The sequence below is a fragment of the Lepidochelys kempii genome, chromosome 6 (assembly GCF_965140265.1).
Source record: "Lepidochelys kempii isolate rLepKem1 chromosome 6, rLepKem1.hap2, whole genome shotgun sequence".
Classification (NCBI taxonomy): domain Eukaryota; kingdom Metazoa; phylum Chordata; order Testudines; family Cheloniidae; genus Lepidochelys; species Lepidochelys kempii.
In genome coordinates, this window is record NC_133261.1 from 8205259 (window position 1) to 8221557 (window position 16299).

The following is a 16299-nucleotide window of genomic DNA, read 5'->3' on the forward strand; positions in this document are numbered from 1 at the left end:
GGGACAGTAGAGGGAGCCACTGCCCAATCCAGCTACACTCACAGCCCCACTGTCGAGAAGGGACACAGAGAGGGAGTGTCATGAGTTGGGGTCACTGCAGAGAGTTTGGGCCATCAATGTTGTTACTGGGGATTTCTAACCCTACATATTTCAGTCTGTTTGTGTGTGTGTGTGTATAGTTATCTAATTTCCCTTGTAACTGTGGAAAATCCAGTCTTTGGGTTGTGGTTTAACTGCTTCACCTGGGGGTTGCTCCATTGACTCCACAGGTGGCCCTGCCTATCCCACCACAGCGGTTACTAACTTGTGCCACATTGGGTCTCCACCTGAGTGAGAGCTCAGGGCTCCATGAAATTTTCTCACTGTTTAAGTGAGAAAACAAAGCCCATTTTTCATGAGGTCAGTCATTCTTATCAGCATCAGGCCTCTCAGAAGGGCTCATTTAAATGTTAAGGGGTCCTGTATCGCTTGGGATCTTGGGTTTGTACTTTGGAAGCATCACATCTCCTGAAATGTTTGCTGACCTCACCCACTATCCTTCCTCTCAGGGCTAAATAAAACAAAAAGTTTCAAGGCAACATTTCAAAATAAATAAGCCACCACAAAAAAGTCCGTTCCCAAGTTTATTTTGTTTAACTGTAAATGGTTTTCTGTTGCTTCTTATGCGTGATTACATTAAAACAAGAATACTAATTTCTTATTGCACAATAGGGAGAGTAAATGATAGTCATGCTCTAAATATAGCAGTTTAATTGTCTTCAACGGATTCTTATTTGGGGGGAGAGACTCAGTTTAAAAACTCAACATACATGCCAATCATTTATCTGTGTTTACAGCCTATTCTAAAGTAATTACTTCCTACTATGTAATACTCAGGTCCTGAATCTGCCCTTGTGTTGAATAAAGAAAGTTTCACTGATGTAACTTAGGCTATGTCTACACTGTCAGATGTACAGCGCCAGGAGCTGCAGTGCCCCTCAGAGAGCGCTGCAGGGAAAGCGCTGCTGTGTGTTCACAATGCCAGCACAACGGCAACTCTTGCAATGGCCACAGAGAGCAGTGTATTGTGGTAGCTATCCCAGCATGCAAGTGGCTGCAACATGCTTTTCAAATGGGGTGGGGTTGGGTGGAGTGTGACAGGGAGTGTGTTGTGTGTATGTGGGCGGAGAGAGAGTGGGTTTTGGGGGGGCTGAGAGCATGTCAGCATGCTGTCTTGTAAGTTCAGACAGCAGCAGACTCCCCTCCTCCTGCCTCTCAAGCAGCATTCCACAGTAATGGTTTGCTTTGTCCCAGAGCAGATAAGCATGCCAGCTGTCAGAAACGGAGCTTGGAAAGGACATATCCGCATTCCTACAGCCGATTCCAAACAATGACAAGAGTGGCCACTTGACTTAAGTGGATTAGGGGACGTTTCCGGAGGCCGATCAGAGCGCAGTAATGCAACACCTCGTTCACACTGATGCTGGGGCATTTCAGCCGAGACGCACCAAGCGTTATGCTTCTGGTGGAGGTGGATTAGCAGGGGCACTCCCGCTGCTGAGTCCGGGCGCTCTATGTGCCTTGCCAGTGTGGATGGGTCGTGAGTTAGGGTGCCCGGGGCTGCTTTTAATGCACTCTAACTCACAAGTGTAGCCAAGTCCTTAGTGATTTTCAGCTATTAGGCTGGGCAGAAATGCTGTCCTGCCACAAGTAATTGTCAGCTCTTTTGAGCACTTAAAATAACAAAAGGCCCTATCTTCTGAACAGTGGGGAAGAACAGGTTAAACCAGACCAGGGACCCTTAGGGAGAGTTCATTCCTCCTGGCAGAGATACCTCTCCTCACCCCTCTTACTTTCACAGGAGTCAGGCATTCCAGCACCTGGCTTAATGAGTCCTTTCAGCTGAGGGTGACCCCTCATTTGAGACAGGTTAAGCACAATTCTGCTCCCCTTTACTTATACAATAAATGCAACAACACTGACAACAACATTTCACTACCCCTTCATTCCGTACTAAAGTGATCTGTAACCCAACACAAGTCAATATTGATCACTTTGAGCAACACCTCTATATCTGATGGATATCTAGGCAGAGTAGGTGAGTTCATGTAAATACAATTTGCTCCTAAAGTCTCTCCCGCTCCCAGCTAGCTGTCATGGGAGAACTCATTCGGACCCTGTTTACATAGTTATGTTAGGAAGAAGCTTCTCCTCTAAACATGTTTCTATACAATTTCCATTAGATGGTTTCTTGCACCTCCCACTGAGACATCTTGTAATAGCCACTGTCAGAGACAGGATGGATCACTGGTTTGATCCAGTACAGCAGGGAGATGAGATACAGAGCTAGATGGCCTTTAGGTCTGATCCAATACAGCAAGGATGTGGGATACTAGGCTATATGGGTGATTGGTCTGATCCAGTACTGCAGAGAGGTGGGGTTACCAGGCTAGATGGGCTGTTATTCTGGTTCAGCAAGGACACAGGGATACACGGACTATCAGTTTGCTTTGGTATGGCTGTTCCTGTGCAGCAGCCTTGCACTAACTGGAAGATGTGACCTGCAATTGATTTTTTTTTAGTTTTCAATTTTAAAAAACGGTACAGGCTGTCAGATTTGTTCATATTCCGTTTTTTAAAATTAAGGGTTTTGTTTTGTTGAAGTGTATCCTATTTAAAGACACTCTTGGCATGTCTATTATTTCATGTAAAACGCTTCCTTTAGGCTCTTCAGTGCCTGCTCTTTAGTTATATTTTTCCAGTCTCCTGGAAGTTCTGCTGCTTTAGCACCATACGCTCTAGCTAACTGGTCATTGAATGATTTGAAAACAAATTTCCAGAAATCAGAAGCATCAATATTGGGACCAGGCTGAATGTGCCAGTCTGGGTAGTAATGGCGGTTATCTTTGTAGGAATGAAATTTCCCATCTGCGGCTGCAGTTCGGAATTCACGATTGGAGACCACATCAGAGGAGCATATGGAATGCTCAAGCTTTTGTGAATCACAATCCCTGAAGTTCCCTAACCCTTTGGGTCGATGGACTGATACAAAATGCTCTTTATGGTCAGTGCCTCCTGCTTCACAGGGGGCTTCACAGAACGGACACTGCTTCCCACAGCCAAACACTCGCTTGAAGATCTCATCCTGAGGTTTCACTGACAGGCTGGAGAGTTTGGTCTCAAGTTCCAAATGATTAAACTGGGTTAAGATTTGTTGTTCCAGCTCCAGAAGGAAGATTTCAATGTTACCAGAAAGCTGCTCAATTTTTGCTGTGGTTTTAAACTGGACTCCAACTAAGATATTGCTGGAAATGACCAGGTCCTGCTGCAGCTCTTTGCAAAAGCTGTCTAAAAAGGCAGAAACTGTGTTATTGTTTTTATTTATGGAGTTTTTCAGAACTCCCTTGATTTTATTTATTATTCTGGATAGAATCCCTTTCTCCAAATCTCTCAAACTTGCCTTCCCTCCATAGTGGTCTATCAGACATCTCTGTATCCAGGATTTGACAAACTCTTCATAGTTACTTATCTATTTCACATAGTTGTCAAAGTTCATCTCTTCCAGCAGCTTCTTTAGCAAAAAGAACTGAAAGAAGCTTCGGCTGGCGTATTCAAGGGCCTGTTCACTGCTGAGAATATTGTCAACTATTTCTAGTCCGAGCCTTTTGTTGACATAACCCACCAGGGCAGGTTTGAGAAACTGATCACAGAAATTCCTCGCCCTCGTTTGGCTTTCCTTCTTTTCCAAATAGAGATCAGTAAATATGGAGAAATAATGAGGTTTCAGCTTCTCCAGACGTTGCTGAGGATCGTTTTCTTTGATAAAATCTTCATGCATCTTCTGAAATGCCCAAGCCACTTCCACCAAAACGTGACGCTTCAGGTCAACTTCAAACAAAGGAGAAGTGTGAAGTTTCTCAATATCCTCCTCTTTTAACCTCTCATTAACCATATGCAGCAGTTCTCTGCAATAGGTTTCATCATAGTCTGTTTTGGATTTAACTTTTTCTTCAATGTATTTCTTGCATTCAGTCATTAAAGATAGAGCAAGCTCTTCAGTTTTACAGTAACATTCCTGTGAGAAGTATTCTACAACTGCTCTGGTCCATTTTAGGTTTAAGTATTCCTTCTTCATTGGGAAAGACTTCATTCTATAATCCAGCAGGCTTTTTCCTTGTTGCAGTATCTGTCTGACAGCACCCCCTCTGTGCTTCAGATCCTTTCTCAGCTGGAGATCCATATCTTGAACAACTTGACGTTTCTGTAAAGTACAGAGCGTTAACTCTGACAAGGTTTCTCGCCACATGGTTTCAAATTCTTTTTTCAGTTTCTCATGGTCTAATTTATCTTCTCTGTTTCGGTATTCAGACAAGAGTTTGTCAACTTCCCCTTCAATTTTCTGCTTGTACTCAGACTGGATATTGTCTATCTTGTGCTGTCCTCTTCGTATTCGAATTGCTTCCTTACAGTTACTGGTTGAAGAATTTTCAAGTTCTCTTTTGAGGCTATTTGCGCTCCTTTTGAAATCTTCTCTGTACTTTTCTATCAGGTTCAAATTTGGAGCTTCACTTTTAAAATACTGTTCTAAGTTATTCAAGAGCTTCTGTTCTCCCTGCTGTAGCTTCCCTTGTGGTTCCATTTTTAAACTGTGAAAGAGATGACCCTCTACTGTATCTGGCAGCTGATTCTGGATAAAAGTTTCTTTTACAGATATCCAGAGATACATCTCCTTGCGGAAACCCCATTCCCATTCAGAATACTTCACAGACAGCTGGTGATAGCTTTAGAAACAGCCGTGTAGCTGAAGCCTAAAGATGAAGTTCTTATGTTTCACTGACTTCCACAGGCTCTTCAACCATACAATAAAATCAGGAATATCCTTTCCAGCTCTTTTCCGTGAACAGTTCTCTATGAATTCAAACAGGTATTTCTTTAGCTCACACACACTCTCACTGTATCCAGTGTTTACGGGAGCCATGGGAGGGACTCCATGCCACAAGCCAGGCATGTACCAATTGTGTTTTTCTGGGTCATACTCCATAATATCAGAAAATGCCATTTCCCTGCTTTGCTTTTCCATCCTTGCTGCAGCTTTGGTCATTTCATTCAGCTGCTCCAGGAGGTGTTTCCTGTCCCTCATGTTTTGATCATGAGCAGACACATCACTGACATTCTGGTGCACAAACTGGCAGTTTGGCTGTTGTCCTATTTCCTCCATTCTGAGAAATGCATGGACCACAATTTGCAGAACATCCTTCATTTCTGTGGCATTCTCCATGGCCATGTTAACGATGGTGATGTCACTCAGTCTAATCACCAGGGTGGCCAGCTCATTGTCATGTTGATAACTGTCTTCCAGTGCTGTTTGTTCAGGGGCCTTCAGACCTTCAGTGTCTATCACCAGGATGAAATCACAGCCAAGCAGCTCCTGAACAGCTTCTGTAACTTTAATGAGTGTCATGAACGCTCCTCGCGTACATCGATCGCTACTCACTGCAAACTGCAGGCCGAACAAGGTGTTGAGAAGAGTGGATTTCCCAGTGCTCTGCACTCCCAGCACTGTTATAAGCACCATTCTGGATCTACCCCCTAGTCTGATATGGAGATGAGTTAGAACATCTACTACCCAGCTCATGGGGATGTTGGAGGCATCTCCATCGATCAGCTCCACAGGAAACCCTTCCAGCATCAGGTCAGCTGCTATGCATGGGAGATGGGAGAATTGTCTTTGGCCTTCTTCCATTTTCCCTTCTTTAACCATTGAGCATTCAGCGTCATAGAACTGCCCCCAACTCATGCATGAAATGCTCCACCCCCAAGGAACTATCAGATATTAATTTATCTAATTCCTCCAGCTGTTTTCGGTCCACTCCTGGAGTTTCACATTTCTCTTTATAGTCTCCCCGCATTTCAGAAAGATTCCCCCTAGCAATATTATCCAGGCTAAATTTCATCCATTTCAGAAAGTAAGGTTTCTCCACTGGATTTAACGGTACTATTCCATTGATAGACTTAGTCAAACCATTAGTACGGTCACACTGATTCCGCTGTCTACGTATCTCTAACCATTTCTGTTTCAGCGCAGATTTATAGTCTTCAGTGGCCATGTCCCCTTGCCTTTTCATTTGGCACATCTCTTTTTCCAATTTAGCCAAGTTTTTCCATGGGTCTCCTTGCAGGCTCAGCATTTCCCTTTTGAATTTTGCCCCATCTCTTATTTCTGCAGTGATTTCTTCAGTATATTTCCTCGCACACTGACATGCCTGACACTCCTCATCCACCTGGATTCCTAGGTCACGTGCCGTCACAGCCATGGCTTCCAAACTCACTGTCTTCGGAGATGAATTCACTATGGTTCCTATGGTGGACTTCACCTTTTTCACAAATCCTGCATTATTCATGGTACTATCTTTCACCAGTACCTGTGATTTGCTCAGTTTCAACACTGAGAACAACTTATTAAGAAATCCCAGAGTTTCTTTGGGTTTCTTATTCTTGCAGTTGAGGATGAAGTAATATTTAGAGCTGGATTTTTTCAGAGATGATAACAGCTCGTATTCTCTCTCACCGATGCTCTCGGTAACTATGAACACTGCGGAGGAGACCTCTGTTAAAAAGCTAAACTGTAGCCAGTGGGACTCAATGTCTCCATGCAGATTTGTAACTGCAATGGGTTCAGGGAAAAAGATCAGAATTTTCCGTCCCCCCTGGAGTTCCGTTCCCAGACTCCATGTCCCGATGGATAAAGAAATCGTGGTGCTGCTGGGAGGGGCTGAGAACCTCATTGAGGAGTTGGGACTTGGAGAAGCTGCAGCTCCCCATCCGCAGAAAAGAAATCGTTGGCATTTCTGTGAGCACCAGGCTCTCCTCTCTGAACCCTCTGCTCTCTGCCAGGGAGTGTGGCCTCCACTTCCTCACAATGTCCCTCATGGCCCACAGTAGTAGGGTGCCCTTGGGGGTGTTGAGGGCGGGTAGCAGCAGAGGGAGGGCAACTGGCACATGGACATTTTGGACAGGATCTCCTGCTGTAGGAAAATGAGCAAAGCAGAACAGCACAAAGAACATCAAGAGATTGCAGAGAAACTTTCATCTCAGTGTCACTAAAAGAGAAAGTGCCATCAGTATGCAGTTTCTCCTCATAATCATCCATTTCTTCTGCAGGAGCCTTGTGCTCAATGCTTGTATTTCTGGCTGTACCATTCAGAGACATGACCTTCCTCAGGAAATGCCAAGGTAAATCACCTAATGCCTCTGGAATCCTGTTCTTGATGCTTTCTGGGCAGATCTCCAAAACATCCCTCAGCCTGATCTTGATGCTTCTGTGCTTCTCCAGGTTTAATCTGGACAGAACATCTTGAAATGCTTTACTTCTTTCTGCAGAAGGAAGTTAAAACAAACCAAAATTTCAGAGTAGAAAATGGTGACTTTATATACAGTTTACTCATTCCATAGACAGCCTGATGTTTGTAATTTAAAGAAAAGCAGTACCCAGTAAGTAACAGATGACTTATACATCCTGGGTTCAATTCTTCTCTTACTTATATTGGTATAACAAAAATGAAGCCAATGGGATTACTTCCATGCAAATAAAACATAGTTCTGGCCCACTTTGAACTCCACTAGGTTGGTTTGCATGTTTTGATCCCAATCCTTATCCTCAGCGCAGTGCAGAGTCCACTTTAAAATGGCTTAAGTGGCCAACTGAGAATTTCCTAGAAAATCTTCCAGTATAACCAGCTCTATGACATCCCAGCTCACAGCTACTGGAGGAGGGGGCATAGACTCAGGACCCTGTCTCTGTGGTGATCCCAGAAGCTGGAATGATCCCTTGGCTGCTCTAAGCTGCTGCTCAGGATCAGACTGGTGCCTGGCAGTCTGAGGATCAGGCGGCTGTGATGGTAGCCTACACCCGTCACCCTGAGCTGTGCTGGGCATCAATGGCTCATCCGGAGGATCTGACCCTTTATTTCCCTTTCAGCAGTCAGTGCAGATTACGCCTTCTGGGAAGACTTATTTTTGATTTTCTTCATATCTTCCTCCATCTCTTTGCTGGGACATGTCTTTTACAGGTGTAGCTAACAGCACTGTGGCTTTGCTTACGTCCCAGCGACCAAATCAGTCCCTTCACTCACGCTACTTCCTCTGTCCTTTTGGGGAGCTGTGAGGACTGTCATTACTTACAAAGGTTACCTCTCCTCTCTCAGCTTGGCAACACTGCTTTGCTGGGGTAAAAGCAGGGGAAGAGCTGAGGAAAACATCATGCTTGTTTGGCACTGAACCCAGACAGACTGCTTGGAAAGCAGCCATGCTAACTGCTACGCCACCAATGCTAGTCTGCTAGCTGTCCTCGGGATCCATGACTATGCATTACCTAGAACCTGTCTTCAGCCAAAGTGATGCTGTCACGGTTCAGTCACTATACCACTGGTTTTTTCACTTCTCTCCAAGCGTCCGGCGCGGGCCAGCTGCCCCCTGCTCTGGGGACTTTCACTGGGGCATTACGCCAGCCAAAATATAGAAAATAACTATCATCAAAACAAAACAAAACTGGTAATAGCTCACCTTTCCTGATCACTCTCGTTACAGTGTGTATGGTAACACCCATTGTTTCATGTTCTCTCTGTATATAAAATCTCCCCACTGTATTTTTCATTCTATGCATCCGACGAAGTGAGCTGTAGCTCACGAAAGCTTATGCTCTAATAAATTGGTTAGTCTCTAAGGTGCCACAAGTCCTCCTTTTCTTATTACTTACAAAGCAAATTTACCCACATTGCAACATAGGGAGCTAATGCTAAGACACCTCCAGGCCAGTCCTGGTACGGTAATGTCTCCAGTGCAGTGTTAGGGTATTTGGACCTGATAAACAATTAACCCATTTATTATGTGTTATAGAGACATTATTAAGGTCACAAGAGCAAACTATTCCACTGCACAGGAAAGATAGGAAGAGTGGCAAGAGACCACCCTGGCTTAACCAGGAGATCTTCCATGATCTAAAAATAAAAAAAAAGAGTCCTACAAAAAGTGGAAAGTAGGTCAGATTACAAAGGATGAATACAAACAAACAACACAAGAATGAAGGGGCAAAATTAGAAAGGACAAGGCACAAAAGGAAATCAAACAAGCTAGGGACATAAAGGGTAACAAGAAAACATTCTAAAAATACATTAGAAGCAAGAGGAAGACCAAGGACAGAGTAGGCCCATTACTCAAAGAAGACAAAAAAGCAATAACAGAAAATGTGGAAATGGCAGACGTGCTTAATGACTTCTTTGTTTCGGTTTTCACCAAGAAGGTTGGTGGCGATTGGACGCCTAACATAGTGAACACCAGTGAAAATGGGGTAGGTTCAAAACAGGAAAGAGTAAGTTGAAAATTACTTAGACAAGTGAGATGTCTTCAAGTCACTTGAGCCCAATGAAGTGCATCCTAGAATACACAAGGAGCTGACTGAGGAGATATCTGAGCCATTAGCTATTATCTTTGAAAAGTCATGGAAGACGGGTGATATTCCAGAAGACTGGAAAAGGGCACATATAGTGCCTAACTATAAAAAGGGAAATAAGGACAACCCAGGGAATTACAGACCAGTCAGCTTAACTTCTGGACCCGGAAAGATAATGGAGCAAATAATGAAGGAATCAATTTGCAAACATCTAGAAGATAATAAGGCGATATGTAATAGTCAGCATGGATTTGTCAAGAACAAATCATATCAAACCGACCCGATAGTTTTCTTTGACAGGGTGACGGCCGTGTGGATGGGGGGAAGCAGTAGATGTGGTATATCGAGACTTTAGTAAGGCATCTGATATAGTCTCAAATGACCTTCTCATTAAAAAACTAGGAAAATACAACCAAGATGGAGCTATTATAAGGTAGGTGCATAACTGGTTGGATAACCATTCCCAGAGTAGTTCTCAATGGCTCACAGTCATGCTGGAAGGGCACAACGAGTGGGCTTCTGCAAGGATCAGTTCTGGGTCTAGTTCTGTTCAATATAGTCATCAATGATTTAGATAATGGCATAGAGAGTACACTTATACAATTTGCAGACGATACCAAGGTGGGAGGAGTTGCAAGTGCTTTGGAGGATAGGATTATGATTGAAAAAGAGCTGGACAAACTGGAGAAATGGTCTGAGGTAACTAGGACGAAATTCAATAAGAACAAATGCAAAATATTCCACTTAGGAAGGAACAATCAGTTGGACATGTACAAAATGGAAAATGACTGCCTGGGAAGGATTACTGCAAAAAAGGGATCTAGAGGTCAGAGTGGACCACAAGCTAAATATGAGTTAACAGTGTAAGACTGTTGCAAAAAAACCAAACATCATTCTGGGATGTATTAGCAGGAGTGTTGTAAGCAAGACATGCAAAGTAATTCTTCTGCTCCAGTCCACGTTGATTATGCCTCAGCTGGAGTATTGTGTCCAGTTCTGGGTGCCACATTTCAGTAAAGATGTGGACAAACTGGAAAAAGTCCAGAGAAGAGCAACAAAAATGATTCAAGATCTAGAAAGCATGACCTATGAGGGAAGATTGAAAAACTTGGGTTTGTTTAGTCTGGAAAAGAGAAGACTGAGAAGGGACATGATAACCGTTTTCAAGTACCTAAAAGGTTGTTATAAGAAGGAGGAAGAAACATTATTTTCCTATCCTCTGATGATTGGACAAGAAGCAATTGGCTTAAATTGCAGCAAGGGAAGTTTTGATAGGAATTTTTTCCTAATGCCCGAACTGTCAGGGTGGTTAAGCACTGGAATAAATTGGCTAGGGAGGTTGTGGAATCTCCATCATTGGAGATTTTTAAGAGCAGGTTAGACAAACACCTGTCAGGGGTGGTCTAGATGGTGCTTGGTCCTGCCATGAGGGCAGGGGACTGGACTTGATGACCTCTCAAGGTCCCTTCCAGTCCTATGATTCTATAATGAAGCACCAGCTCTGCTTTAGTTTAGGTTGAGAAGCCCTTTCTACTTAAATGTTATTTCTTCTTAGTGCTGTAAGATCTCTATGCTTACTTGGACTATCTTGAAATTTGTTGTCTCATGGGGGAACAGGATAGGGTTAGTGACCCAAATTTCAGGGTCATTTGAGCAAGGAGTTCCCCAGACACAGCTCGTCAAAAACACAGCATTTTGCAAAATCAGCAGTCTTACAATGGAGGGGATTGTGCACCACAGAGCTCAACATCCCCTACTTGATCTCAGTCACTCAGCATTTATTTCAGCCAGTGTGTGGCACTGACTGCCCGTTTGAGGAAGCAATACTGAAAACATCTATTAAAGGAAACCTTTGGCTTTCTAGAACACTGCGTGCAAACACTCATGAGCCAAAGAGATTGAAACGTGCATGTGCTGTGAGCCTAGGCAAGAGTCTTTCCAGACAGTCCACTCTCACAGTAGCTGGATGGCTCAAGTACATTTGAGCCCTACTCTACTCCACAGTATTAACAACCTTCCTCAGAATACCATCCTTGCCGCCATGGATGTCACTTTCCTATACACCAATATCCCTCACAATGACAGGATAGCTGCCTGCCCCAAATATTTAAAAGACAGTGGACAACCATCAATTATCCATCCCAAACACATAGCCAAACTCATCCAGTTCATCCTCGCCTGTCATAGAATTACCTTCAGCAATAAACATTTTGTCCAAAGCATGAGAACAGCCAGGGGTACTAGGATGGCTCCCCAATATGCTAACCTCTTCATGGGTCATCCTGAAGAAGAATTTCTGGAGAAGTGCATCATGAAACCAGTGATATACCTGAGAAATTTTCATCCTATGGGAAGACAGCTTAAACTCCCTCAGACTTCCACCACAACTTCAACAACCACCACCCATCCATTAAACTCTCTCTGGAGCTTTCCCACACTAGCATCAACTTCTGGACACCACAATCAGCTTCATCAATGGAACCCTACAGACAACCATATAGAAGAAACCCATGGATCACCACACCTACCTTCATAGATCTAGTAACCACCCCAACCATACCAAGAAATATGTTATTGACAGCCAGGCACTCAGATACCACAGAATGTGCTCTGAGGAGAAAGTAAGTGATATATACCTTAATGAAGGGATAGCCTATTTTTGTCAAGGTCTAAATTTCTTGGTCAAGATATAGTCAAGGTCCAGACTCCAAGAAAAAAAATGTTTAAAAACCCATAATGATAATAAACAAATAAAAACATTGTGGGGTCCATTCAAAAGCATCTCGCATTCCAGATTTGGCCCATGGTCCGCCTATTGACTATCCCTAGCTTAACACACTTGTTGTCGATATTGTGAAGGCCAAAACTATAACAGTGGTCAAAAAAGACCTAGGTAAATTGATGGAAGATAGGTCCATCAATGGCTATGAGCCAGGATGGGCAGGGATGGTGTCCCTAACCTCTCTTTGCCAGAAGTTGGGAATGGGTGACAGGGGATGGATCACTTGATGATTACCTTTTTTATTCATTCCTTCTGAAGCACCTGGCATTGGCCTCTGTCAGAAGACAGAATACTGAGCTAGATGGACTTTGGCCTGACCCAGTATTGTCACTTAAAACCACCTTCACCAAACAAGGACACTTCATCAGAGAAGTAGATTGCATCATGCAACAGGCCACACAAATACCCCAGGAGAACCTGCTTCAATACAGAAATAAACCCCCTTCTGACTGCATACCCCTATTTGTCACCTACCACCCCACACTGGAACCCATACAGTAAAGCTAGTGTAACCACCAATGGGTGTAAACAACTACACCCCATACTCGATGGGTACCCCATCATGAAAGAAATATTTCAAGAATCATCTCTTCTGGTCTTCGAACAATCTCTTGAAACTCATTGTTGCCCTGGTTTGAGGGATATGTATACCCCATTATGTGATCAAACTAATTGCAACCATATTATGTGCATTCTGCCAATAGGAATTAATGAAATAGAACACCACATAGTTAAGGGTTAATTTGGAGACAGGCTTTTAGAAGCGAGGTCATATCTAGTTGATAGTTTTTTTGCTAATCAGAATGGGAGGAGGGGACAGACAAGTAAACAACTGAGACTGAAAACCTTGGTGGTTGGAAAACTTTGAATCTAGGCACCTCTGATATGAAAAGTTGACTGAAAGTTAGAAAAGAGATGATCCAGTTGGGGTCATTATGACCTATGTGTTTTGTAGAAGTTAGTTATAAAAGATTAGCTAATAGAGTATATTGTGGAGCAGTCCTCTGAAGCCATCTTGAGACACTTTTTTCTGACACCCTTTCTCCCTGGTGGGTGAGCAACTGGCCACTGCAAACCTGCTGTTACTCAATACCATTCCAGATCTTAGGGAAAAGATCTGGGATGTTCTAAACCTATTGCTTATGTCTCTGTATGCTTAAATCTAATAAACTGCAGTGTTAGATAAGAACATACTTACTTGCATTTAATCCTTGATCAGACAGAAGTGCTGTGTTCCTATTGATTGATTCCTGACACTGATTGATTCCTGACATTCCACACAAAACACCTTTCAAGATCCCAGGATCTTATACATGCCTATCACATGTAGCACACTTCATCCAGTGCACTAAATGCCTGAATAATGATTATATGGATGAAACAGATAAGCATTATAAACTCAAATGAATATACACAGGAAAATGATAAAAGACAAAAACACCCTATCACCTGTGGGTGAACACTTTTCATAAAGTAATCCTCTATATCTGACCTATCAGACCCAATCCTGAAAGGCAACTTGCACAGCATTTTCAAAAGAAGAACCAGGGAGCTTACATTCATTACTCTGCTGGACACCAAATCATGGATTATGGACATCATGGATTGAACAGAGACACTAGATTTATGGTTTATTAAAACAATCTGTAATCCACTAACCCCTTCTTTTTTTCCTATGTTTGCAGCGGTGCTAATGGCCCATTATACTTTGAATGGTCCCTTACAATATGTGCTAACAAATTATGCTAAATAATCTGTTCCATCTTGCATTTTGCTCTGACATTGGGAGTAATGTTCCCAAACCTGAAGAAGAGCTCTTTGTGGCTCAAAAGCTTGTCACTCTCACCAACAGAAGTTGGTCTAAGAAAAGATATTACCTCACCCACATTGGCTTTCCAATATCCTGGGATCTACCCAGCTACAACTACGCTGCAGACAACCCTACGCTTGTCAGAAATCTGAGAATAATCTCTAGGAATATTGACAGGTTTCAGAGTAGCAGCCGTGTTAGTCTGTATTCGCAAAAAGAAAAGGAGTCCTTCTGGCACCTTAGAGACTAACCAATTTATTTGAGCGTAAGCTTTCGTGAGCTACAGCTCACTTCATTGGATGCATTCAGTGGAAAATACAGTGAGGAGATTTATGTACACACAGAACATGAAAAAAATGGGTGTTATCATACACACTCACTTAAGATGAGCTATTAGCAGCAGGAGAGTGGGGGCGGAGGGTGGGGAGAAGAAAACCTTTCTTGATAACTTCTGGAAATGGCCCACCTTGCTTATCACTAGAAAAGGTTTTCTCCTGTGCCCCCCCACCCGCCAGTGGTAATTATTATTTTCTGCGGGTATCTGCTGCTGTTCTTGTGACACAGTGCCCTCTGGTGGGCAAAAGGTGGAATGCAGCAACATTGTGGCAGAAGCTTTTTTTTTCTACACAAAAAATTAAAGATATGCATGGCTCATTAATTATGCATGCCTACAGTAGTACAGAATTCCTCCAGGAGTAACGTTTGGCGAAAACCTGATTTCACAACAGCTGTTCCTTTGTAAAAGATTTTCTTCTTTGATGAAACACAAATGCCTCATGATTAAAAAAATCCCATTCCCCATGCACCAAGTGAACACTCCAAGGGTTGAAATGCAGTAGCATTCAAGTTCAAAATCTTGGTCTTTATCTTCAAGGTGCTCAATGGCCTTGGCCTAGTGTATCTACAAAATCCACTAATGCTACAGGACAAAGACTGTGGTCAACATTTACTCTTCTCTGCCACAATGAAATGGAATTCTTTACAAGGTAAAGCTCATCTAGGTAGGAGACAGAGTTTCCTTGAAAAGGTGACCAATAATTTAAATCTGATTGAATATCAGATGAGGAGTGAGCAGAGGGATTCAAAGAGGAAAGTGATGGGTTCAAATCAACAGATGGAGAACATGCTTTTAGCAGCTCAACCTCAATACATTATTTCTGGCCTTTCCAGTGTGCAGTAAATCAGTTACTGAAATTGCGAACTGATGGTAGTTGGCTTATTTAGGCACATTATGGTACCTTTCCTCAGTCCTCAAGTCCATGCAGTTCCATCCCCCCTCTTGAGTCACATGAGCTTGGGGAGGAGAGAAACTATGGAGACAACCCAGAAACTCAGCTGAGGGGGACTGGGCCATGCAGCTCTAATGAGGACCTGCAGATTCTGATGGTGTCATCAATCACACGTTCATAGAATCATAGAATCATAGAATATCAGGGTTGGAAGGGACCTCAGGAGGTCATCTAGTCCAACCCCCTGCTCAAAGCAGGACCAATCCCCAATTAAATCATCCCAGCCAGGGCTTTGTCAAGCCTGACCGTGAAAACTTCTAAGGAAGGAGATTCTACCACCTCCAAAGGGAACGCATTCCAGTGTTTCACCACCCTCCGAGTGAAAAAGTTTTTCCTAATATCCAACCTAAACCTCCCCCACTGCAACTTGAGACCATTACTCCTTCTCCTGTCCTCTTCTACCACTGAGAATAGTCTAGAACCATCCTCTCTGGAACCACCTCTCAGGTAGTTGAAAGCAGCTATCAAATCCCCCCTCATTCTTCTCTTCTGCAGGCTAAACAATCCCAGTTCCCTCAGCCTCTCCTCATAAGTCATGTGTTCCAGACCCCTAATCATTTTTGTTGCCCTTCGCTGGACTCTCTCCAATTTATCCACATCCTTCTTGTAGTGTGGGGCCCAAAACTGGACACAGTACTCCAGATGAGGCCTCACCAATGTCGAATAGAGGGGGACGATCACGTCCCTTGATCTGCTCGCTATGCCCCTACTTATACATCCCAAAATGCCATTGGCCTTCTTGGCAACAAGGGCAAACTGCTGACTCATATCCAGCTTCTCGTCCACTGTCATCCTTAGGTCCTTTTCCGCAGAACTGCTGCCTAGCCATTCGGTCCCTAGTCTGTAGCTGTGCATTGGGTTCTTCCGTCCTAAGTGCAGGACCCTGCACTTATCCTTATTGAACCTCATCAGATTTCTTTTGGCCCAATCCTCCAATTTGTCTAGGTCCCTCTGTATCCTATCCCTGCCCTCCAGCATATCTACCACTCCT

The 16299-nt window shown here is 43.4% G+C and overlaps 1 pseudogene; it reads right to left on the minus strand.

Annotated features, from left to right (window-relative positions):
• Positions 1–2677: 2677 nt before the first annotated feature.
• Positions 2678–11636, minus strand: LOC140912897 (up-regulator of cell proliferation-like; annotated as a pseudogene).
• Positions 11637–16299: the final 4663 nt, after the last annotated feature.